Source organism: Pinus tabuliformis, chromosome 6 (assembly GCF_031772625.1).
Source record: "Pinus tabuliformis cultivar Carrire ecotype Pingquan chromosome 6, CPIR1, whole genome shotgun sequence".
NCBI lineage: Eukaryota > Viridiplantae > Streptophyta > Pinopsida > Pinales > Pinaceae > Pinus > Pinus tabuliformis.
In genome coordinates, this window is record NC_142292.1 from 1,307,986,036 (window position 1) to 1,308,013,244 (window position 27,209).

Here is a 27,209-nt window from a genome sequence, read left to right on the forward strand (position 1 = left end):
ATTGTCAGTGAAATCTTCAAAAAAATCTTTCCTATGATTCATATGACAGGTTGCTCCTGAATCAAGCAACCAATCATTTTTCGAAGAAGCAAGTGAAGCATTAAACAAATCTTCATTTACTCCAATGTTACATTGTGCCTCAATATAGTGAGCGGATTCAGGTGCTTTACCTTTGTCTGTATCATCAGTTTTACCTTTCTGCTGGTTTCTTTTCTGCTCAATTTTGTCCCATGGTAGCTTGCATGTAGAAGCATCATGTGATCCATTTCGTTTGCAGCGAATGCAATGCAGATCTGCTTTTTCTCCTTGAGAATGTCTACCCCCCCTGCCTCTGAAGTATCTTCCTCTTCCTCTTTGTCCACCTCTTCCTCTTGTAGAATCTTGAGCAGGATGATTTTCTTTATGAGCAAGGCAAACAGTCTCTTCAGAAGATTCAGGGACTGTCTTCTTTCCAAAGGCTTTCTCTCTTTCAACAAACTTTTTCACAAGAGAGTCAAAGGTTATATCTTTAAGATTTCCATTTGCTTCTAAAGACTCAAGATAATTGGAGTAGGTAGGATAGAGTGCCTTGAGAAAAGCAATAAGAGGGATATCCAGCTCAACTTTAGTGGATTTGATATCATGCATTATGGATTTAACTTCAGATGCAAGAGCAAGAGGATCATTATTTTTTAGTTCAAAAGTGAAGAGTTTAATCATTAGCTGAACAACTTCAAGTGTAGAATGTGAGTCATAGAGTTCTTTCAGCTTTTGTAAAGCTTCAAAGGCAGTTGAATAAGATGAAATATGACGACTTACTTCTTCATTTACAGATGCTGCGATTAATGCATATGCTTTGCTGTTCTTGTTATCCCAAATGACGAGCTCTTTGTCTGATGTAGGCTGTACTGGGTCATTGTCTCCTTCTCCGACACACACTCCCTTCCACAACTCATTGAAGATGAGGGTGTGTTTTATCATCCGGGACCATTCAGGATAGTTCTCCTTGCCAGTGAGAACTATCCCTACCATAGAGATGATTGAATGCATTCTGTAAAAAAATACTTCTGCTGATAAAAAAAAAACTTCCTTACGTTACAGCCTTCAAATCCCTCTAATGTTTGCTAGAAGCATCAGCATTGAAATGATAACTTTTCAATGCAGCATTACCATTCAAAAGAAAACTGTGTAATAAATCGCGCAATACCAAACACTTTGATTGATATATATAAACACTTTGAAAAACAGCGCAATACTCTGAATGATAAATAAACGCTTTGAAAACTGCACAATACTTTGACTGCTTTGAAAGACTGCTTACATAAACTGCGCAATACTTGACTCACAGCATTACCATTCGGACATTCACACTCACATGGAATAAAACGCGCAATACCAAATCAGTTACCATACCATATCCTTGCAGTCGTGAGCGATGACAAACAGAATCCGAACTGCTCTCAAATAATAAATTACAGTGCTCTCAAATAATAATAAGCGATGACAAAACTGCTCTCAAATAAATTACAGTGCTCTCAAATAATAAGCGATGACAAAACTGCTCTCAAATAATAAATGATGAGTTAAGGATAACAAGCTCAGGCCACGTTCACTCTGTGGGTTAAGAGCCATCGGTAATGAGCAGATGCAATGTCGGGTTTAATCAATGGTGGCATTTTAGTGGGCTTTCACTCGATTTTTTTTTTAAATGGAAGAAAGGCAGCTTGCTCAACACGGCGACGTTGTTTTCCAGATTTGGCTGCAGTGTCCTCCAGCTCGCTGATGGGTTTCCCCTTTCCGTCCTCCAATTGTTATCGTCTTAGGCCTTCGGGATCCTTGCTACTCTGCACATCAACAAGAGATCCTATTTTGGAAGTAGTAAAGGAAATATGCTCATTCCCAAAACTATTTCCAGCTCCTGACATCCAACCCTATCAGGCTCAGGCCACTCATAATCTCGATACCAGGCCACGGTAACAATGTGACGACTTTTGAGGACACGCAGCTCAGGGTTTATTGACATAAAAAGAAACAGAAAAGACGCAATTGAGAGAAACTCCAGCCACAACAGTCTCGATGGAAGAAATCAAGATGGAGTCTTCGCAGAAAATATCTAGTGATCTTCATGGCCTCAATCGCAGCAACTGTGATGAATATGAACACATGTTAGCGGAGAGCCGGGTAAGAACCTCACTGAACCAGCAATGGAGATGGTTACATCAACCACATTCCCTAGAGCGCTCAAAACATAGATGGAATAATCTGTACAAAAGCTACAAACCCATTTTCTTGAAGTACGCGGAATATTCACCCAACGGTTTTGGAGGGCAGACTATACCAAACAATTTGGAGGGCGGACTATTCACTGCAAGAATAAAACATATACTGACACCCAACAGAACGGTTTAGAGTCCGCTTCAGGCAGCTGACACCATCAGCAGCGCAACTCATTATATGGAAAATTGAGCAGCGTATTATATGGAAAATCACAGATGGAGCAGGTCTGGCAATGAATAACGCTAAATCGTAGGTGGAGCAGGTCTGAGACAAGAGTTATGGACAGAGCACAGTTATGGATAGAGGCAGAGGTTAAGGAGCATAATAGCTAAAACAAGAACCTGGGACCTGGGCTCTGATACCATGTCAGGCCAGGGTAACTCCAGACTTGGCAGAAGAAAACTCAGAAAAACTGATTGCTTAATTTCATTAGGTAACTATTGTTTATATACAGGAATGTGACTGATCAGTTCATCTACTTGATGACTGTTCACATTCCGGGTACACCCAACCGCTGAGGATTAGGTGTCAACAGATTTGACTTTTGCACTCATCTCTCATTGGATATTGCTTGGTAAATTTGGATAGTCAAAGTTGTTGAACATTGTATCTCTCTGTTGAACATTTGATGACAATCTAATAGAAGAAGAATTTTGAAAGGGTTTTCCCCCTTGTGGGGTTTTCCCTGGTCTTTGACCAAATGTTGTGTCTCTTGTTATTGATCTTGATTGTCTTATATTGTGCATTATTGTTCTACCTACAATTGCTAAAGTTACAGGAAGATTGAATTTTTTGGGATTGCTAATTGAAGAAGATTTGAACTAAGTGATTGTGCTAAGCATAAAACACTGGAAAATTAGCATGACGTAGGCACCAAACGCAAGCTCGTTCTTGAAGTATCTCAATTCAACAATGCTTGCTCAGAAACTTCTTGAAAATGTTATAGTTCTTAGAGTTCTTCCACCATAGATTAGGAGCTCTAAAAACGTAACAACCTCGAATTTCTAAAGTAATTTGACTAGGATTGTTCAATATCACCACAGCTCTCGTACTTTTGAATCTTTGGACTGAGGCACTGAGGTTCGACCTTAATCATTTCACAGAGATAAGAGGGCTCGGACTTGTCCATTCCACAGAGATGAGGGATCCTGAACTTGCCACCTTCTTATAGAGATAGAGAGCTTGCAATTGACACTTTCCACAACAAACAAGAATTTCTTTGATCTTATCATGGTCAACAACTAGGATGCAATGAATGCAATGGATGATCTTAGCCCTTGAACTCCAATATATAGGATTTCAATCTTCCACAAACAAGTCTTTTGTTCTTTTGCAAATTGAACTACAACATTTTCAGACTTGGGCCTACTTAGGGCTTCCTCAAAAAATGTGATCTCGGTGCTCCTTTCTTCACCATAGCTCTGATATTATGTTGATTTTCAGGGTTAATCAATACTAGTGCAATTTTCAAACTGATATCTACTTCCAATGATACAATTAGACTTGTTTAGCACTATCCATTCATTAAGCAATTATACAGTAAACAATGAGACAAGTGACACCAAAAATTAGGCCAGCAGCTAGGGCAAAACCCATAAAGGGAAACCTAGCAAATCTTTCCTTATGAGAGAGAGAGTTCAATTCATCATTTTGTACATCAGAATATTCCAGTTAAGACATCAAGACATAATCAAAAAGTAACCAACAAGGTTACCTTCAATAGGTGTCAAGCCATTCCTCCAAAATGCCAAAACAAAAATGTCACAAATCTGACCTTCAAGAAGGTATGCAACAAGGTCATCTTCAAATCACAAAGAGCATCAGACCTTCACGCTTGTCACGGAGATGATGAGCCTTACACGAATCATAGACCTTCACATATATCATAGAACTATGTGCCTTAGAGCTTCGCATATATTCAACAGGAGTGTGCCTCAGAGCTTCGTATATATTCCATAGAAGTGTGCCTCAAAGCTTCGCTTATATTCCACAAAAAGTGCACCTCAGAGCTTCTTAGAGTCTTAACCTTAGGAATACCTAGTATTATTGTCATACCTAAAACCCTAGGTCTTGATCTCCTCCTAGGCCTTTTTTGGAGAGCGTTTAGATTCCCTAAAGCATTGATCCATTGATGTGTCTCTCCTTGAATGGGCCTTGGAAATCACATCATACCTAGTCAATGATTCTATCATTAGTGATTTCCTTAATACTAGGACTCCTCCCATCAATGAAAGTTCATAAAGAGTAGGGGACACTAACTGCGGTGACAGCGGGTCTTTGTCCGATTGTCATTTGGTCTAGTATTTGTCCCTTAGGTACCCCTCCTATGACCCCTACTAGATTGTGTGACAGCATGACTCATGTTTATGACAGTGAAAATTGTGACAATGCCTCTATGATAGACATGATAGTATATATATGACAATGAAGAAATCATCATATATATATGACAGCAACGGTTGTCGCTATCTTATGAGGGTCTGTGATGATCCCATGTTGGCTCTAGGTCACCTTGTCACCCACCACCAATGAGTGACCCCTATAAGTGAAAGTTTCTCCTAGATTTATCTTCAGTTGGCCGCTAGCAGCCCCTTGCAACCACTTGATAGCTCGATGTGCTACAGTTCTCCACCACCTGAGCTAGCCATTGTGTGCCCTCGCTCATATGTTATGATCGTATGTTTGAAGGTGGGCCTTCCAACCCCAAAAGTATGACTTTCATTATGTACTTGGGTGTTTATGCTTGCTTTTCTTGGGCACATTTGGACATGGATTAATGGGGAGATTTGGGGAAAGAATGAGCTTGGATTGTACTCTTGTTTCCTTACCTCAACCTGGGAGTTAATCTTGTATCCTAGTCCCGTGGGATCTCTTCCATTGGCTACTAGCTTTAGGAGTGGCAATATATGGGAAACCCTAATTTTGGTTGCGTGGTCCCGCCTCTTGATACCATATATCTCACTCCCCTCTACTCATTACAAGCCTTTTTCACATTTTCTACATTTGTCCATTGGGTCCACAAGGTCTTAGCTTCCCTCTCCCCTTTTCCACACGTTGAGTTGGGTTGGGAATAATGCCCCAGAGGTTGATGCAACTAAAAAGAAAGTTAAAAGCATAATTTGGCCACCTACAATAGGAAATGTACCATAAAATGCAAAAAATGGTTGGGACATAAAAAATTAGTGCGTGGAAAAAATCCAAACATGAACTCTACCCCCTATCACTATGGCCATCACCATGGTTCCTAGGGACCCTATGAGTGCCCCTTGTATCATTAAGGAACCCAAGATTGTCCCAACCCCTGGTGGGCAATGAATTGTCCAACCTTAAGGAATTAATTTTTGGAGGTCCCCCACCAAGGAAATATTGGAAATTTCAAGAAAAAATGGACCCTTGGACCTTGGTGGTTAAGTCAAAGTCAATTTTTTGAGGAAATTAGCTCAAAATAATTAACTTTGAGCTAATAAAAAATGGGTTAAATGAGAAATTCGAAAATTCATCAAAAATAATTATTTCAACGACAAAGATTAAAAGTTGATCAAGGATTTATCGACGGTCGAGATTATTTTGATGAGGATCAAGCCAACTAGCCGTCATTTTTCCACTTGGATGGTTTGTCTATAAATTAGAGAGTCATTTGAGTCTCAAGCCATCTGAGGTTTGGCTAAGAAAATTCTAAAGAAAAGTTGATGTAACGTTACTGTCTCGCTAGGAACATTTTTTTGAATCATAATAAAGACTTTCGGGTGCAATTCATGGTGTTTATTGTCTACTAATTTGTGGTACGTGCTGGGTATGGGCATTCCTATATTGTGCTTAAAATTTTAGAAGTTTTTTCACTCATTAGATGGGGATAAGATCATTCTATTGGTAGATTTTGGGTTTATCTTACGTGATTTGATTCACCATAAGTCTAGCAAGCTTTCTTGAAGAAAATATATAGTGTTTCTAGGTTCCCCAGTCCTTGGGCTCCAAGTTCATAAATTGTGGACGTAGGTTGACCTTGTTTTGACTCCGAATATTTATATGGTTTATTTAACTTCGCTAAGGTTTTAGCTTGCATCTATTCTTAGAAATACACTTAGCCATTTATCAAAAAAATTCATAAAATATTATTTTCAAAAGCATTATATATTTGTACATTTGTAAATAATTTTGTATAATAATTTTGTAAATTATCTTTTCTAATTGGGGTTTTGGGGTTTTTTGTATATATTGGGGTTTTGGGCATTTGTGAATTTATTTTTGCAGGCGTGATTAAGCAAGAAGAGCTAGAATGGAGCTAGATCTAGGCCCTTCAGGGTAAGATACTAAGATCTAGTCTCTAAAATTTTTTGTAGGGCCGACCATTGAAGAATTTGCACTAAAATTCAAATCTTAAGCAAATTAAATTTTTCAAAGCTGGGGTTTAACATTTCGAGGCTCCTAAGTAGGAGCCTCGGATCAGCCCTCTCCAAGGCCAACGTCCTCTTTTTAAGCCTCTGCATCATCTTTTTGACCCCTTGCATCATCGTTTTTTAGCCCTTGAAGGCTAGTCGTGAGCCCTAGGGGCCTTGGACCTCCTTCCTCCCCTCTGTCGTGGTGTTTTAGGGCCTTTTCAGGCCTGGTCGTGGGCCTTAAATGCCTCGACCCTCCCTCCTAGGGAAGCCGCAACCCTTAAGGGCTTGTTTGCCCTAAGTCGTGTTGACCACTGGAGTGGCACCTGATAATTATATGAAGACTCCATGCCCAAGGATGATCCAGAGGACACTTGTACCATCAGATATCATCAGTGAACAGAGTTTTTAACTCTACTTCTATTTTCGCATCATCTTTCTTGTACCCAGATTCCACACCCTGCGGGGAATTGTAATAAGTAATACTAGTAATGATGAGTTTTGAGTCTATAACGGACCTAGGATGTTGGGACTCAATCAGAAAATGAGTACACCTTGGAGTGTTAAATGCTTTTGTCCCAGCCATCTTTCGCATGTTGTGGTACAATTTCCTATTGAATGTGGCCAATTATGCTTTTTCTTTTTCTTTTAGCTCCATCAACCTTCGGGCATCATTCCAGGCCCAACCAAGATGTGGGGCAAAGGGAGGGGTGGCTAACCTTATGTGGACCCAGGTGGGAGGAGAAATGATTGGGGGTGTAATGAGCGGAAGGGGAGTAATATATGTGAATCGGGGAGTGAGACCACACAACCAAAATTAGGGTTTCCCATGTAGTACCATCCCTAAAACCAATAGGTCAATAAAAGAGATTCCACGGGACTAAGGTGCAAGGTTAACATCCCAAAAGAGACCTAGGGGACAAGAGCACAGACCTAGACCACTCTTTCCACCGAATCCCCCCATTAATCCATGCCCAAATTTTCCATGATAAATAAACTAGAATACTCAATTACCAAATAACAAGGCATACCTTTAGGTTTGGGAGGCCCACCTTCAAACATACGATCATGACAAATGGGTGAGGGACCACATGGTTGGCTCAAGTGGCGGAGAAATGGCACATCAAGCTAGTTGGTGGTTGCGAGGGGCTGCTAGTTGCCAGCTAAGGACCATCATGGAGAAAAAATTTCTCCTAGGGACATCACCCACAAAATGGTGGGTAACAGGTCCTACATTTGGGAAGAAGCTTCAGGTTTTGGAAATTATGGCCATGAATATGATTTATGAAATCATGTTTGATCTTGAGTGTGATGATCTTATCCTACAGATGTTCAAATGCTTCTTCAGCATTAGGAAACATCATCTTGACACAGTCATAGCACACATGCAATCCATCATATCATCATGTATGAGAGGTCATGATGTCATTCGCCGGGAGTTGCAGTCTTGATTGTTGGTTGTTTGGAGAAAAGAGCAGTTGGTCTCACCTGTTTCTTATGAACTAGCAGAAAGGTTAGTTGAGCAGAACATTGAGTTGTTCAAAAGACAATTGACCAAGGAGGAGTTGCTTAGGTTTGGTGACCAACCATATAGCAAGAATGAGCTGAGGAGGAAAGGTCTTTTCTTCATCTGTAAGGAACCTTGGGGACCTGACCACTTGTGCATGAGTGACATCGAGGAGATGACAGGGGTAGATCAGGAGGAGATTCCTTCTGACTTTCAGGATGAGTATTCTTCTTTTATAAATGAATCTATGGGTTCTTACGAGGACACCACTGAGGAGCATGAGCAAGCAGTGGGAGTTGTTGATAGTAGCTCAGAGATGCAGCCATGTTTGGTAGAGGAGATTGATGAGCAACAACTTGTTCCCATTCAGCATGAGCAGCACATAGTGGAGCTCAGTGCGCATGATGGGCCATCTTTGGGGAGTCAGCTAGTGGCTCATGTTGAGCCCATGATGGAGGAGGATGAGCATACATTCTTCGGTCCAGCCATGGATGAGGAGGGGACAGATGTACAGACAGCCAGTAGGGTGGTAATATGTGCAAACACTTGTTGTCAAGAGGTGTTGGAGCTTGGCATGGTAGTTATATAGGAGGTTAGTAGATGTGAGGAGCATGGAGTTTCTGATCAGAGGAGGGAGGAGTTGTTGGAGATGGTGGTGCATCCATCTTTGGGCCTACCCATTAATGAGGTGCAGATAGGCGTAGTGGTAGCTAGTACAGCTGCAATATTTCCAGGTTGTAGCCCTCTCCAGGAGTACATAGATAGGGCTTGCAGCACATCTTGCCCACTTTTGCCTATTATAAAGAGAGGGGCAGGTTTCCTTGGACAGATCTTGTTGATTGACCAGGCAGAGCATCCTAAGTTGAGCAGGGACCCATATCAACCTATAGTAGACTGGTTCCTTACACAGGTGTCCATGCATTGGATTGGCGAGAGATCATGATTTGGTATCCTATTGATGGTGCAATATTCTTAGTCAGGGGCGTAGTAGAGCAGGGACCCTTAGACACATCGGATGCTACATGCCCCAGTTGGCAGTGAGATACAAGTCGACAGCTCTTTAGCATTCCATTCCAGCATCAGGAGGGTGACATTGGCATTGGATTGAGTCAGGGGTTGGACTGGAAAGAGGTAATGAGTTGGTACGCAATTGGTGGGGCAGCATTCACAGTCGAAGCTATAGCACAGCAGGAGCCATGGAGCATTGATGCTTGTTCTTGGTGGCACTGGGAACCAAGAGGATTTGTTGATGACAGGTTCAGTCAAATATTGGTCCAGGCATTGAGAGGTTCATTCATGGTGGGACAACACAGAGGCATAGCACCCAATGGTTTATATGGGATCTAGGCATTGGGTCTCCTCAGTGGCATTGGGCCACCAGACTGGTCCACAAGTCTGGATTGCTTGACGATAAGCAATCTTGGACCAGGAGGATTTGTGATGTTCCTTTTTCTGGTGTTCCTTATGGCATGGATAGGATGGACTTTCAGAGTTGGGGGCAGACAGGTCAAAAGTGGAGGTTGGCGTCCTTAGTGGACCCAGGGTCTTTTGGAGGGGTTTTGAGGAGTTTTTATGAGGTCTGATGGCATTCACTTGGTATATTCCATCATCTGCATAGTTTGCCTTTCATTCCATTGCATTACGAAAACTTTCAAAAAACAAAGTTATTAATGGCCTGACTCAAACGATTACACTTAAGGTGGCATTTTGGGAGGAATACTTAGCAGAACACCTTAGTGTAGTAGCTCGTTGGAACCAGAATGAGAAGATCTACAGGATGGGATGGTTAAAAGCGATGTTCAGTGACTTGAGGAGGCATGGTGGCCAATTTACCCTTTTTTCCACATTAAAACGTATATTTTAATTGAAATAAAAACGGGAAAAGTGCTCCATGATTAAAATAATAATAAAATAGGAGGTTCTAGAGGGATCCATCAGATTTATAAAAGGAGAGGAGGAGGCCATTAGAGGACATCTTGGATTTGATATTTCTTCTTGAATGAGAGGTTGAGAACCCAGTTCTCTACTTCATTAGTAGTCCCTAGGATGGAAACCCTCGGGTGTTTCAATGAGATTGGGCGAGTACCCATCTCCCCTTGGTGAATTCATCCAAAATTCACAAGAGAGATTAGTAGTGCATTTCAGTTCAGTTTTGGAGGGTCAGTTTCAACATTGGAGCATATCATCATGTACACTCTTTCAGTTATTTATTATAATGGAAGCTGAGATTATTTCTACTCATTATGTTATTGAATTGCATGCACTCTATTGGTTTTATTTTACATGGCAATTTTCTGTTAAAAGAATGCTATTTTTTATAGAGAATTTCTGGTTGATTTGAATTTTCTGCAAAATTAGTCAAATATCCCGTTTGGGATATTACAAGGAGGAGCATGATGCTTCAAAGTTGCAGGTTTAGGAAGGGTCCATGGAAGAGCAGCAGTTGTTGTAGCATACTCTTCACATGGATCATTACCTTTGTTATAGGGGGCCACAGTAGATAGTAGCAGGAGGATCAGTGTTCAGCACACGCAATCAGATCTTGAGGGATAGTGTAGAGCTAGTTAAAGACAAATACTCAAGGCACAAAGACAGGTGGGCACAATCAGATACTCAGTAGACAGAGCAGAGCTAGTTGCAGTCAGAGACTCGAGGGACAATTACAAGGCCAATTGTAGGGACACAGTAGATCTATAGAGATTAAGTTTCCAGCTGCAGTTGCAGGAAATTCGTGCGATTGGAGGAGGCAATACGAGTTGCCCAATTGCGAAATGCAAGAGCAATTCTAGCCAAAGTGGGATATCTAGAGAGAGTTTCTATCCTGAGAGATTTCCCAGTTCCATCTTAGAGGGAGATAAATTAAGTACAAACTCACTATTGCAATAGTTGCAGCAGCGGTGTAGGAATAGAAGCTAAGCAATAGCAGCAGCAATGTGAGGTAGATCAGAGTATGCATAGTTGTTGGTGGGCAATGTTCGCCAAATTGACTTCTTCACAGTGATTTCCAATGGCAGGAAGTCAGATAAGAGTGAGATGTGAAGAAAGGGGGTGAAAAGGTGTCAAACATCAACAATATTGTTTGTTCGGCTACAAGTTGTAGTGGAGAGATATTGGGTGGAGAACAACTTCCTCACTAAGAGGGAGTTTTATATTTTTAGTAGCATCGAACAAGTGTTCTAGTCTCTATCAGCTGACCGAGGCCACAGTAGCAGCTGCCACGGGCCTTCCTCAAGAAGGTGAAAGGTGGTTTAAAAATAGAAGTGTGGACGATCAAATATGGAAAACCATGCTACAAAACCAAGGTATGGATACCACCGTATTTACAAGAGGCATCCCTGTTCATGTACTAAAAGAGGAATGGTCTAGTCTACTGTTAGTCATCCAGAAATTTATCACGTGTGAAGGTCGTTTTGGCTCTATGTATATGTATCATGTTAGACTGATGATGAATTTCATAGACGGTCACACTCTTAATTTGCCTCATTTTCTGCTATCAAGTTTGAAAAAGATGAGTTTTACAGTTCAAAAACACGTAGGCAACATTGAACCTCATCTCTACCATCATGGGCTCATAAAAATTCTTATTGAGGATCAGTTGAAGAAAACTAAGGATACTTGGGAGCAATTCTTGACAAGAAACTACTTCCAAGAGCCGTCTGAGGCCTCTGGAAGCAGTGCACCAAAGATTCCAAGGAAAAGTAGGAGGAAAGAAAAGAACATTACAATCCAAGACCCCCCTACAATAGAAATTCAAGAAACTGTCCAAAAAGAAGAAGAAGACAGAGCTAAAAGTAAGAAACAGAAGAAAGAAAAAGGCAAAAGAACCATTCAAGAAGTCTATCCATCCCCTGAGCAATCCATAGAAGAGGATTATCAACCTCTGTCAGAAAGATTAATAGATCTTCAGGCTGCTGCTATAGCCAAGAAAAAGTAAAAAGGAAAACAGAGTGCACAAAAGAAGAGTACTAGTTCATACTTAAGAAGAAGCACTAGGCTAAAAGGGAAGGGGAATAAAACCAAAGAAAAACAGTCTCACTTTATTGATTTAGGTGAAGAGACACTTGAGAAATCTCTAGCCCAGCCAAGCATTGAGTTAAGTCCTCTACATGAGGAAAGCCCTTTTCGGCCGGAAAGAGAGAGCAGTCCTCCTCCACCAGATTTTGAGTTTAGGCCGAGAAAGACACCTGAGGTAGATCCTAATCAGCAAGAGGTATATAACTACCTGGAATCCTTAGAACAATCAGCTGCAGGACCAAGTACCTCTATGCCACTTGATGCACAAGTTCAGTCTTTGAAATAGGAAGTATTTGAGTTAGAAGTCCTAAATATGCATATCATACAGGAAAATGAAGCACTCAAAGAGCAGAGTAAAGTAGACAAGATTGTCCATGATAACACTATGCTCCATTTAGGACTGTGGCAAAAGAAAAACAGAAAACTGAAGAAGAAGTGCAAAAAGTTAAGCAGAGCATTGATTAACCTCAAGTTCAAATGTCTAGTCAGGAAGCCAAGGATGATGTTAGCATCAAGGAAGAAGAAAAGAGGGCTAGATGTCCTTGCAGAAGCATCAGAACATATGGATTAGAGGGAAATAACTCAATTTTGGTTGCATGAGGACATGCAACACCTTCACAGTGGGGGTATGTTGAGCCTCAAACCTGCACCTTCCTATACACCCTCTCAGCCTTCTTTTTCCACTTACTTCATCCACCCAGTTGTTAAATCATTGCATTATAGTCTAAAAAGAGCTTTTTATATGGTTTTCTGACTATGCTTATGACTGTTGTTTGGTTTAGTTTTTTTGTTCATGCAGCTGCAGAAACTTGTCAGTTTCCGCAGCCAGCGCAGGTTTCCGTAGCCAGCACAGGATTCCGCAGCTATTTTGTTAAAAGCTATGATACAGGTGTCCTATGAAGAAACGAGCCACATGGGCAAGCTCCAGGTGACGGATACATGGAACGTGTCCCTTCAAATCATCCAAATCACCCATGGAAGGTCACGGTCAACGAGGGTCAAGGGAAAAGCCAACCAAGGAGTTCAGTGGTGGCACGTCTCTGTTTTGAGCACGTGAACGTTTACGTGGCACAGTCCTCAGCTCACGAAGACACTGACACACCTGGAGATCATCCCCGTAACCTGAATCCAACAGCTACCACTCCGAAGATTTAATAGACATGATGACAGTTACGCTAGATCTCGGCTGAAGGGATCTACGTGTCTTTGGCAACGCAGTTAATAGCGTAGGGTTCAGTTAGTTAGTTCAACACTTTTTCATTATAAATAATGCGTCGATGAACGCTGTAGAAAGGATTTTGGATATGTAATTTCTGAACTGTTATTGTTATCACCCCACTGTTTTATATATGTTGCTGCTTTAATACATGAGAAGACTTTTCTGAGTTCATTCGTGTGACTACTCATTGACTGGCTGAAGTGGCAGAGGGCCCCTGCGCGCTGAAGCGTTGTAAAGTTTTCATTTAGTTTTATTATGTTTCTGCTTTCATAATCTTTAGATTGTACATAACACGCTGTTTTAATGTTTCTTAACTCACTGCTGTTTATATTTTCACCTCTGTTTTCTTATAGCTGTCAGCTGATCAGTGCTTTTCTGTAGGTTTTCTTAGGCAGCCCAGGCAAATTTTCATCTTTTTGATAACTATTGACATATGAGATCATCTTGTCCTTCCTGCTAACTTTCATTTTCTGAAGTTTAATTCCAGCACTGTCTTTTTCAAGTTGTGATTTGCTTTTTTTTTTTTTTTGTTATTTAGATATCATACTGCTCATCAGTTTATGGTTTCTTTCTATAGTCAAGTGACTCTATTAGCAAGAAATCAGAATATTACTAACTGTAGTGTGATTTAGTTATCATATTGCTTAAACTTATTCATGATTGCTTCCCACAAGGTAGATTGAGCTGAAGGGTAAAGGATCAGAAGAGTTGAAGTAGTGTGATTAGTTTCCTTTCTGCAATTTAATTTCTTGCAATTTAGTTATCATATTGCTTAAACTTATTCATGGTTGCTTCCCACAAGGTAGATTGAGCTGAAGGGTAAAGGACCAGAAGAGTTAAAGTAGTGTGACTAGTTTCTTTTATGCAATTTAATTTCTTGCCATTTAGATATCATATTGCTTGACTTGTTCATGATTTCTTCCCACAAGGTAGATTGAGCTGAAGGGTAAAGGATCTGAAGAGTTTAAGTAGTGTGAATTAGTTGCTTTGCTTTTAGTTTGAGTTGCTTTAAGTTCAGTTTTTACTTTCTTTTCATTCAGCAGCAAGGATACTGGGCCATTGTCATTAGTTCATTGTTTGATGCACTTACTTCCTCTTAAGAATTGATTTTAGTTTAGTTGTTTTAAAGCTTTCTTCTTGAGCACTTTCAAGTTTGAGAAAATCATTGTAGAAACCACCATCACCATCCATACTTCATACTTCACTTTCATTTTCGCCATCACACATTAGGGAAAGATAAATCCAAAAACAAACTAAAAAAAAACTCAAAAACGACAAAAGACTAAGGAAATGGTTATCTAGTACATATAGTACACTTCACTTCGTCAGTTTACGAATCCCGGATTGACATTTTAAATAGCAATTTAGATCACACTAAATTGACCAAACAACTGTGAACTTCCCTCTTTAACTACAGGGGATTTAGAAGACCTTCTAGGAGACCAACTTGAAATTTTTGAGGAGCCCATAGGGGAAGAAGAACCTATCTCATCTACCCAAACCAGGGCTGAAAACAGACAAAATGAGTTTTTCCCTATTAGAGAAACCAATGGAAAGACTAGAATGAAGAATATAAGCCCTGCTTCCTTCTACATTTCCAAGGCCTAACCTATGAATATCCTAACACCTTCATGTTTGAATTTTTTTGTTTTTTGTAGGATCTATGACTATTCCTCGAATGAATAGAAGCTGAAGTTGTTTCCATCTACCCTAAAAGATGAAATTTTGAGCTGGTTTATGAGTTTACCTGGAGGAAGCATCGGTATTTGGGCCAAAATGCAACAAGCCTTTAATGACAAGTAGATGGATTACTATAGGACCTAATAAACAGAGGAAATATTTAGGATGACCCTAGGACCAGATGAATCCTTAGAGGACTATGAGGAAAGATTCCAACTCAATTATAGGAGGGCTAATTGTACCCTTGACCCTAAATCACTCAAGCTAGTTCTTCTCTGAGGGATCAGGGAGGATGTAATGGAAACCCTCAACATGTTGTCTAGAGGAGACATCTCCCAATTTCCTTATGATGACATCAAAATAGTATTCAGGAATCACTCTAGGGTTGCTAGAAAAAAGGGTAGGTCTAGCCAAGGCTTGGTTAGTTCATCTCCCTCTACATCAACCCTCAAACATGAGATAGGAAGTATGTTGGAGGATTTTAAGAGTGAAATGTTGCATACCTTTTCCCTACAGATGGATACTATGCAAATTAAAAGGAAGAAAGAGGAAGTATAAAGGGAACTAGCTATCTTCTGCCCTAGATGCACTAAGAGACACCCTAGGAATCAGTTCTCACTAAATTTCATAGAAGTATGCTCTATCTGTGAAGAAAACCATGCAATAGAAAAATTCCCCTCTCTACCAGGTCTGAAGGCTATATACCAAGGGGCGGAAGGTGGTTCGTAGAAACTATGCTTCATTAACCAAAGGAAGCCTCAAGGCCCTCGACCATATCCATAGGGCATGCAAGGTGTGCATTATCCTCATTACAATCCAAATCAGAATGCATATTTCCAGCCTTAGTACCCTTCAACTCATCCATCATTGCCCACACCTCCTCCTTAGCCTTATACTCTTCAATACCCTCCTCATCGTATTGATCCTCCTTTCCAGCCATATCCACCTCAATCTTCCCAATGGGGCAACCTCTCATCAGGGTTGAGGCCTCAAACAACCCAACCTACTACTTTACTACCTCCACCACAACCTCAACCATAGATCTCTCTCCATACCCCACCTAAGCAACCTCAAATGTCTACTCAACCCAATATGAACCTGAATAATAAGCAGGAACAACAAGTTTGTAGTGGGGAAACATCTTATCCTGCTTATGTTGTGGAAATTCAAGAGATCAACCTTCAGTCTGGGAAGGTCCTCCCAGATAATCACCCACCTTCTCTACTTAGATATCTTGAAGAAGAGAAGGAAGAGAGTGCCCCTCAAGCTAATACACCTCCTTACCCTAAAAGGTTGGTCCACCCTAAACAACACACCCCAGAAGAGGTTGAACTTTTGGGAGAATTGAAGAACTTGTGTGTCAAAATACCCCTTCTCCAGGCCATCAAAGATGTCCCCATTTACAACAATATTATCAAGGAAGAGTGTTTCAAAAGACCTAGGAGAAGAAGAAGAGATACCCCCATTATCAATGTTCTAGGAAAATTGTATGACCTAATGCTTGGGAGGGTAATCTACCCAAATTACTTGGAACCTGGTAGCTCCTTAGTGGACATGCACATTGATGGAATTGTGGTCCCTAATACCATTATTGAACTTGGGACTACAATCAATGTGATAACCAATGGAACCATGCTCAAGCTCAACCTCCATCCGAAAACCAAGTTTAATTGCTATCCTCTCATGTTAGGAACACCTTGCATGGGAATTGTCGATACTTACATTATTTGCAGGGTTGGGAACATGACCATCAAGAATGGGCATCTACCAAAAAAACTTGCATTTCATCCTCCTACTCAACCTTCTATTGTGCATGAATTTCCCTTGTGGTTAGAAGATGAGGAAGAGGAAGAATTTTATCAGACATCCCTCTACTCGATCTACACACTAGACACTATTATGGGGGGGGGGTAAACTTGATGAAGATAACCTTATCGACCATATCTTACATAATCAACCTTCCACTTCCATGCCAAATGATAAAATGATTAAGGAGCTTGAAAGTAGTCCTTGGATTGATTTGTGCTCTGCTGACTCTGGCCTAGAACATGTCAAGGTTGTGGTTATTTTCCCATCCAGAACTCTAAATATCAACCCCTCTCCCTTAGTCGATAAGGAAGAATAGTTATGCAGTGTGTTGAGGAAATACCTATATGCTTTTTCTTGGAACTATAAGGATCTAAAGGGTGTGCATCCCTCAATTTGTACTCATCATACCTACATCAAAGAGGGATGCAAGCCTGTGTGCTGACCCCAGAGAAGGATTAACCCAACTATTAAGGACATTGTAAAAGAGGAATTACAGAAGCTACTGGATGCAGGGTTCATATAACCCATTTCAGGGAGTGAGTGGATATCCCCTCTTGTTTTAGTCCCCAAGAAAAATGGGAAGTGGAGGATTTGTGTTGACTACCGAGAGCTCAACAAGGCTACAGAGAAGGATCAACAAGGCTACAGTGAAGGACCACTTCCCTTTTCCCTTCATTGGCCAAGACCTAGATGGCCTTGTAGGGAAGAGATTCTTCTCCTTCCTAGATAGATTTAGTGGGTACAACCAAATACATATCAATCCTGAATACCAAGATAAGAACACATTCACATGTCCTTGAGGTACCTTTGCCTATAGGGTCCTTCCATATGGTCTATGAAATGCCCCTACTACCTTCTAGAGGGAAGTTCTAATTATTTTTGTTGACCTTGTTCATGATATATACATGGATGACTTCACTCCTTATGGATGTGACTTCCAGGAAGCTCTTTTGAATCTGTGCAAAGTATTAAAGAAATGCATTGAAATGAATCTTTCATTGAATCCTAAGAAATGTGAATTTTTAACGAATGAAAGCATTATCCCTAGCCATTCCATATCCAAGAAGGGATACAAGTTAAACCTAAGAAAATTTCCATCATAAAACGGTCCTTATTCCTCAAAAGCAAAGAGATGTCAAGAGATTCCTTGGATTTTTTGGGTATTATAGAAGGTTAATTAAAGACTTTAGTAAATTGGCTTCACCCTTGTTTGATCTACTAGCTAAATATTCAGAATTTTGTTGGACAAACAACTGTCAAGAGGCCTTTGAAGTGCTAAAATAAAAGTTGACCACTGCACCCATCCTTAGAGGTCCCAATTGGGCATTACCTTTCCATATACACACAGATGCATCAGATAAAGTTGTAGGGGCAACCTTAGGACAAGTGGAAGACAAATTTCCTTATGCTATCTATTTCATCAGTAAGAACCTTTCTAAAGTTGAGCTAAATTATATAGTCATTTAAAAGAAACTCCTAGCTGTTGTACACTCTTTGAACAAGTTTAGGCATTACATCACTAGTTATCAAACTTTTTTCCACACTGATCATGCAACCATTAAGTATTTAGTGAATAAAACTGATGTCAATGCTAGGATAATTAGATGGTTTTTGTTATTGCAGTAATTTGATTTGACTATTATTGACAAACCAAGAAAAGAGAATGTGGTTGCATATTTCTTGTCAAGACTAACCTTGCCTATAGAGAAGGAAGAAATGGTAAATGACTAGCTCCTAGATGAACACCTCTTTGCCATCTCGGTGCTCTCTCCTTGGTTTGCTGATATAGCCAACTACTTGGTTGCTGGGAGGTTCCCTCCTAATCTATCCTCCAAGGAGAAAAGAAAGATTGTTAGGAAAAGTGCCCCATTCACTTGGATTGGGGGAAATATTTTCAAGTTGGGGCCATATCATATCTTGAGGAGATGTGTGAGGGAAGAGGAGGTCTTTGACATCCTCTTAGCATGTTGCCATGGACCTTGTGGAGGCCATTTTGCTGTTAAGAGAACAACCTTCAAGGTTCTACAAGTAGGTTACTATTGTCCCACTCTACATCAAAATGCAAGAAGATACACCACCAGGTGTGATCAATGCCAAAGGATGGGTAAGTCTACAGATAAGGATGAAATTCCCTTACAACCTCAAGTGAATCTAGAGCCATTTGAGAAATGGGGCATGGACTTCATTGGGCCCATTGATCCCCCATCAGGACAAAATAAGTATATCATTGTGTGCATTGATTACTTGACTAAATGGGATGAAACAAAGGTAGTTAAGGGATCAATTGAGAAAAAGGTGGTTAAGTTTCTGAGGGAGAACATCTTCTACACGTTTGGTTTTCCAAGAGAGTTGGTCATTGATCAAGGGACACAATTCACCTCAAATATGATCAAAGACCTCATGAAGTAGAACCACATCAACCATAGGACGTCCACTGCCTATTACCCTTAGGAAAATAGGAAAGTGGAGGTCACAAACAAGGCATTGGAAAACATTCTAACCAAGGATGTTAGCATCAACAAAAAGGATTGGGAATACAGATTTGTAAAAGCCACTTGGGCCTACAAAACCACTTGGAAGACCACCACTGGGTTTCCTCCATTAGAATTAGTCTATGGGAAGAAGGCCATGTTGTCCATTGAATTTGAGTATAGTACATTAAGGATGGAAACTCAATTAGACTTGGACCTCATTGCAGCACAAAAGGAGAGGCTGCTCCAACTCAATGGTGTAGATGAATTCAAGCTACAAGCTCTCCTGCATACTGAGGTAATCCAGCTACATAGGAAGATTTGGAATGAAAAACACATTAGGGAGAGGAATTTTCAAGGTGATTAGGCCTCGCTGTATGATTCCAAATTCAAGTATTTTAAAGGAAAATTAATGACAAGATGGTTGGGCCCTTACCTGGTGGAAATATGTCATGAGAATGGGTATGTCCAAATCAAAAAAAATTATGAGGAAGGTATTCCCTTACTTGTTAATTGTTACACGTTGAAGTTGTACAAAAGACCTTTGTCCAAAGAAAAGTGTATTAGTTCAATTAGCAAGGAGTTGAATGTGATTGGGAGGCTCAAAGCCCTTAGTCCACCAAGCTTCTAAAAAACAAAAAAATAAAATGAAGGGCCTAGATGAAAACCTCCATGAGGACTATGAGGCAAACTCTTGGGGTTGAAAACCTTTGTCAGGCAACCCAAGAGAAAAAAAAAAAACAAAAGAAAAAATATAAAATAAAAATATCACCGGGTGAAAACCTCCTCTGAGGCGCCGAGGGAAGGCATGCAGATTGAGAACCTCTCTAGAGGTAGTCTACATGTCTCTAAAACAAAAATAAAATAAAAAATAAAAAAGAGAAAAATAAAAGAAAATAAGAAGATAAGACACAAGGAGGACTCCTTACATCAATTTTTCTAACATTTCCTTTTGTAAAACTCTAGGAAATCAAAGGGAAAATGGTTACAGAACAAAGTACACAACCCATTTCTCCATTTTCCCCAACCATCCATTGCATTCCCATCCTCATTCATCCACCTCCCTACCTCTCTCCATGATCTAGCAAGCAACTGAACCATATTTTGCCTCATTCTTGTATTGCTATAGGAGCAACCTGAATTACTATAGGAGAAACTTGAAATGCTACAGTAGAAACATAATATGATACAAGAGGGATATCAACTTGGAAAAGGGGAAAAAATGTCATTTTTTCTTTGGGAAATGTTGAGAGAGGTCCACCCACATTCCTTCACCCCTCACCCACTTCATTTAGCCAAATTCATCCTCAAGAATCCACTTTTGCACATATATAAAAAAAACACAGAAAAAGGACTATGCCTTCACCTTTTTCTTTTTCACCACCTTCTAAAGATTTTGTTCTTGTCCCTAGACCCACTATGATTTGTCCTAATCCCTTAATGCAATATGAAGTCTTGAGGAGGAACCGAGTGACTGCTACAGGAAGGAGATCAATCCCGTAACAACTTGCACAAAGACTAAAGGACCATAGACCAAAACTATTGTAGCTCTAGAATGAAGATTTGGCCACCCTGAGGCACCAAGAGGCCATTATTGAGGTCTAGAGAAGTCACACCATCCCTAAGGATCAGTGTTAACGTCATTGATCCACTCCAATAGTAGCATATCAAATACTGGAAAGAGGCATGCATGGAAGACAGATTTCATCAGTCGACTACATCATTATGTTGTGAAGACCTATTCATAAGAAAATAAATAAAGTCAGGAACCTCCAGGGGTCAGTTGATCAATCATCAGCAGTAGAAGCTTGCATTCACCTACAACAATTCGACATCACAGGTAGGCTTAGGTATGACACCCCTCACCTCTTCTCTATGCTCATCATGGTAAAAGAAATGTGTTTAATGACAGAGAATGGAGTTTTATGGGTTGGAGGTGGTTAGTAAACTTGGCCACCTTTGATTAGTAAAATATAGTTCACTCATCCACACATGCAACGTGGAAAAGTCAAACTGAGGGGGGTGATAATTATGAGGAGTGCGTACAATGTCTAAGAGAGTAAATTCGTGCAAGAGCCAAGTCACCAAAGTGCTCCGAGCCATTACCACAAAAGGGAGTAAAAGTATGAAGCTCGATTGCATTTGCACAATTTTTCATTCCAAGAAAACCATTGGAGATACCCACCAAGGTACCGAAGCTAGATGCTTTCAGAGTCTTCTTAGGGTGCCACTAAATTGGCACAAATTGAGTTTGCATGTGCTACAGGAGGTTCTATAGGAGTGGATACCACTGCTACAATAGGACCTAAAGTGCTACAGGAGCACAAAAGAGAAGCTACAGGGATGAATTAAGGGGAGAAAAGTAGCCAAAATCACCAAAAATTTTCCTCAATCCCTCATGCACATAAGAGAGTCATCCTAAAAATGGTAAGTGGCCTCCTCCCTCTCAAATTTTCATACAATTACATGAGTATTTTTGTTGTATATGGGTATCCTGTAGAAAAACCTCGTGCAAGTTCTTTCCCTTGAAGATTTATCACATAAGAAGGCAAGATAGGAGAAGAGAAAAATATTTTCACGTAGTCAAGAGTATCATCCTTCTCCCCCTCTGACAAATATTAGCCACTACCTCTGTAACCAAGACTGCTTAGGGGAAAATACTGAAAAATTCCCTCAAAAAACCTAGAAAAGGAGCAATAGGATCAATGGGAGGAGGTTTTAATAGAAGAGAACCCACAGACACCAAACAAATCCATCAACATCCCCCTGTTATGGATATTTTTCTAATACATCAGTGGATGGTATTATTTGAGCAATTAAAGGGGTATGATGATGAGGTAACCCATGAATTTTCCATGACCCTCAATTCTCAAGGAGAAAATAGTGCCACTACTATTGTTAGATGACTGGAAATCCATTTGAATGAAACACTTATAAGTAGAGTAACCACTATTACCTTAGGAGTTTGATGGATTAAGGAGGATAAGGCAATAGGTGTGATAGCTAAGAAAAATGTCTCCATAGAGAGAAGCATATCGAAGACAAAAATGGAGTAAGAAGAGAGAGCCTCCCTTACCCTTGGGATGAAGTGGCCTATCAAATCCTCAAGTACATATTTTTTGAGGGGAGGTTGAAAATTGTGTATGCCTATCAATTTAGGCTTCTCTATGAGCTAAGGTTCCAAACAAGGTTACCAATTCCAAACAGACTTAATGTCCCACATTTCCTCTTACAGTCCATCATTGAAATGACTCAAAAAGTGAGGGACGGGAAGCACCAACACATTGCCCATAATGGCCTCATCAACCTCATTGTCACGGATGCCTTGAGCCACCTAAGGAACCCTATATCATGGACTAACATCATGGACATTGACAGGGAGGCCTCCACTGAAACAAAATTCCTTACCTCCACAAAACAAGAAGAAACACCAACATCTAGTACCGGGGGTAGGAGGGAAAAGGAAGAATAGAAGGAGAAAGTAGAAACACAAGAAAAAGAGGGAGAGAAACAAAGAGAAGAGGAAGATAACCTTGATTTTACCTCAAAACCTTAGAGGATAGAAGGACAAGGGAAGCAAATAAGACTCTCACCAGGAAAGACAAAATAAGAGGTGGTTGTTACATTGGCCACATTTGTCATAGTTATCAAGACCAAGAGAAAGCATCCCAAGCAAGGCCCCTTGTACTTTAAAGCAAGAAAGAACACTAGGATAAGGAAATTAAAGCCTCAACCTCCTTCAAAAGTCCTTATCACCATTGATGAATCAACCAACAAAAGAGAAGAAGTGGGACTTGGTGAAGGAAAAATTTAGGAGGTTACTTACCCTAAAGCCAAAGGTAAACAACCTTCACCACCCATAGGGAGGCCCACCACCAGATAAGTCACATATAAGAGGCTCAAAGCACAAGCTACCTTGTTACAAGAGAAAATAGAGGAGCTATAGACAAAAACAAGGCTTCTACAGGAGAAACAGGGGCTGCTACAGGAGAAATAGGGGCTGTTATAGGAGAAACAAGGACTGCTACAAGAGAAATAGGAAGGAGAAACCACATCAAAAGGAAGGGAATAAGGTCCCCAAGAACTTCAGGAACCTGATCCACAACCTAACCTTGAACCTTGCTACAAATTTTTTGAAGAAGGTAGGATTATACCTGAGAAATTTGCAATACCACTCTTCTTTGAATTGGAAAATGAAAGAGGTAGGACTCATAGATGGATCCAAATTGAAAAATCTAATAAGGTGGAAGATGTTAGCCTCATGGAGGAGAAACTAAATGAAATGAGCCAAGAATTGAATAACTTAAGGCTAAGGGAGTCAATCATGAGGGAGTAGTTAAGAGAAACAACAAAAGGCTAAGAGAGCCACTACAAGAGAAAGAAGTACAACTTGCCACTATGGAAAGTTTATCGATAGAATCCATACAATGAAAGAAACCATCCAAATCCTATGTAATCTTCCTCAAGGATAAGTAGCTACAATTCAAGATAAAGACATTAGCACAATATGGCTCTCTACCTTTTCAAGACTACTGAAAGTTCATTGACTTGGAAAGAAAGGAAAGTATTGAGGATAGAGCCAAACTAGCTGAGTTCTACATGCACAATATGATCCTCATATGCATGAACTTTTGGGACCCCAACTCAAGATTGGGAGACATGCAACTAATGGCACTAATTTCTTGGTTGACCCATGAAGATGCAAGAATTGAAGAAGTAAGGAGGGTGATGACAAGAGAAGAGAGGGAGCCTTTATACATCAGAGTATAATTAGTGAGACCTAAGGCTATCATCAGTAACCACCACCTCATCTCCATTGATCCTAAATTGGCACCTCGGTATATGGCAACCCAAGAACAAACTATCCTCGATTTTGAAGACACCTTTAGGATGCTGGGGACAAAAATTTGTAGGCTTTCCAAAGAAGATTGCATGCTCTACTTCACAGTTTGCAAATAAGAGAGTATCACTCTCCAGAAAGACTAATAAATGCCTTGGAGAGAACCCCACTCTACAAAAGAATCATGCAAATGTTGAATATCAAGTGGATAAGACTCAAACTCATTCCTCCCTTACTATTGGGCCTATAATAGAGAAAAGACTAGGCAGAAAAATAAAAGGACGGGACATACATAGAAGCAAATGTAAGCTTCTATCCATAGAAGGCACACCATATTAGATTCCTTGGGATGTCAGAGAGGCCACTAGGGTCATGAATGAACTTCACATCAGTGATTGAGTTTCTTATAGGGTGACAAACACCATTAGCATGTGGCTGATGATGGGTCCCATCAATAGCCATATTCTGAGGCCCATTGTGCCATCCTCCAACCCTTAAAAATCTCCTTTTCTCACATTAATTTTCATTTTTTAACCATAATATCATTATTAGGAAGACTAAAAGGTTCTTTTCATATTTCGTGGACTAATGTTATTAATATGCAGGCAAAATATTTTATTTTTTTTGAGATATTTACTATGTAGGGGCTGATTGGAGACATCTTTAGAGAATATAAGGGAGCTTGTCCACTACATTAACTCTCCAACTCAGCTTGAGATCAAAGATTTCTCACCAACAACTTGAATTCACTAGGAGCCAAGGAACTCAAGTGCATGTAAATATCTAAGGGAAGCAGATCCACCAATATCGAGATTTTGGAGGGAATCCCTCCTCTTTTCAAGGGAGCTTCCCTTAGCTACTTTTTGTATAAATAAACATGCCCAAAGGCTCATTAGCATTCAAACTTTGGTTGGAGATAGGAGTAGCTATTGAGAGCTTAGTGCTTGATACTATTATTTTCATATTCCATATGATGTATGTGACTCATTTTTTGTCAATGAAAAGTTTACTATTGGCCTACATCTAGGTTAACTTTGGAGGGTTGAAAACCTTGGGTTTGGGCCCAACCCAGAGTCTTTAGTCCCTCTCCTGTATTCTTTCCTTATTATTGTTCATGTTATTTCCTTTCTTTCTTTGTTTGAGTAAGAATTTTATTATAAAAAATGTAGTTGCAAGTGACCACTACCTCTCTTGTGGGAAGGGTGGCTGGAAGATCTACAACAACAAGCCAAAAACATGTGTTTATGATTTCTTGGAAAATTATTAAGTTTTGGATTGAAACTCTTCTGTATGCTTGGTTTTTCTGCAACTTAGGAGTTAGTAGCATTGGTTTGGAAATTCAAAGCAGGTATATGTTAGAGTAGATCTTATTGAAATAAAATTCAATTCATCATTTCCACTTTGATTCATGTTGTTGCAATATTGATCATTTAATGCATGTACTTGATTAGTCTACAAGGATTGTTTTTGACTTGCAAGGGTTGACACACTAATTCACACCCACTCAGGCCATTCCACCTTCCTCATTGACACGTCATACTTATCTCAAAATATGTCACGGAGATCACCCTTATAGGGCCAATGAAGGACACCATGGGCATGAGCTTATGTGAAAAATAGGCCTCCGAGGGGTACTAAGCTTGTAAAAATGGCTCCCACTCCATTCACTCACCTCCATCCACCTTCCTCTAGCTTCAAGACACCACCCTTTCCCTTAGAAAGCTCTGAGACCCCCTTTTGTAGAAAACATGGCCTTCTGTAGTACTTCTTGTAGCAGTCCTATAACATTGCTAAAATCCCACTAGATTTACTCTAAAGTTTGACTCTTGCATTTTGAAGTTGAATAATGTCCCCCATTCTTTAATTCCATGATTAAGGAAGATTTCAAGACCACTCCAACTATTATGCGAAGTCTACATCTGCAGACAAAAGTATCTTCCCTAGGCCTGGTGGGTTAACCTAGAACAATAGAAAGAAAAAGGCACTAATGTTTAATTCCCTTAATGTAAATATATAATGGGATGAAACCTACTTGGAATCTGTTGTATGCTTCTCTCCTTCCTTGGCCTGAATGGTCCAATCCTAGCTCCAATCGCTATTATTAGAACCTGCATAGTCAGATATCATAAGCCAACAATCCACTGAATCTATGTAGCATCATCTAATCACTTTATTTAATAGATCAACATGGTATTGAAATATATGAAACCATAACATCATATATAGGAAAAGAAATAACTCTTTGCATTAATATAAATGGAGTGAGTTACAACCAAAAATAGGTTTTGATACTGTAAAAGAGCTCCTCCAAGTTGACTTGTCCTTTCCTTGTCACAAAGTGCACCTTTAATCACCCTAATGCATGGAAATATATATCTCATATCAACAATATAAGGGTATAATCACTCTCTAAAATCCAACCCCTTGCCTATGGATGAAATTAAATATATAGGTGAAGGAGGTAGTTCACAAATTGTTATCCTTTTACCAATTAAGTATTGAGATCCACTCTTGATGGGAGGATAAGCTCAAGGGATAAGGGATGAAAACTCCAAGGTAGGACAGGATAGTATTTGAGACTTTTATTTGAGGTAAATAGTTACAACAGATCCTGGAAGCTTCTAGAAGAAGAGGATTTGGGATTCTCTCTCTTTTTATTGAATTTCTAGAACCAACATAAATGCATAATGGAACAACCTGTAGGTGATCAACACAGTCCACAGTGGAGCAACCTAGTTTTCAACGTTGTCTAGTAGGAGGCCAGGGAGTGTTGGTCCTTTAAATGACTGAAACAAGGTGTTTGCAGGCAAAAATTGAGGGATAATAATGAGTCATGCTTAGGGATTTGTGCAATGATTATGAGAAGGATTTCAAAGGATTTTGATTGATCCAGTTGAAGGCCTATTGACCAGACGTGACAAAATGGCCTATAACACCAACCCCATGTTTTCCTCACTATAATCACAAGACAAAAAGTAGAATTAGCCTTAGTATTTTTTGAATTCCATACTTGTGTTGAAGATTGAATTCCTCCTTT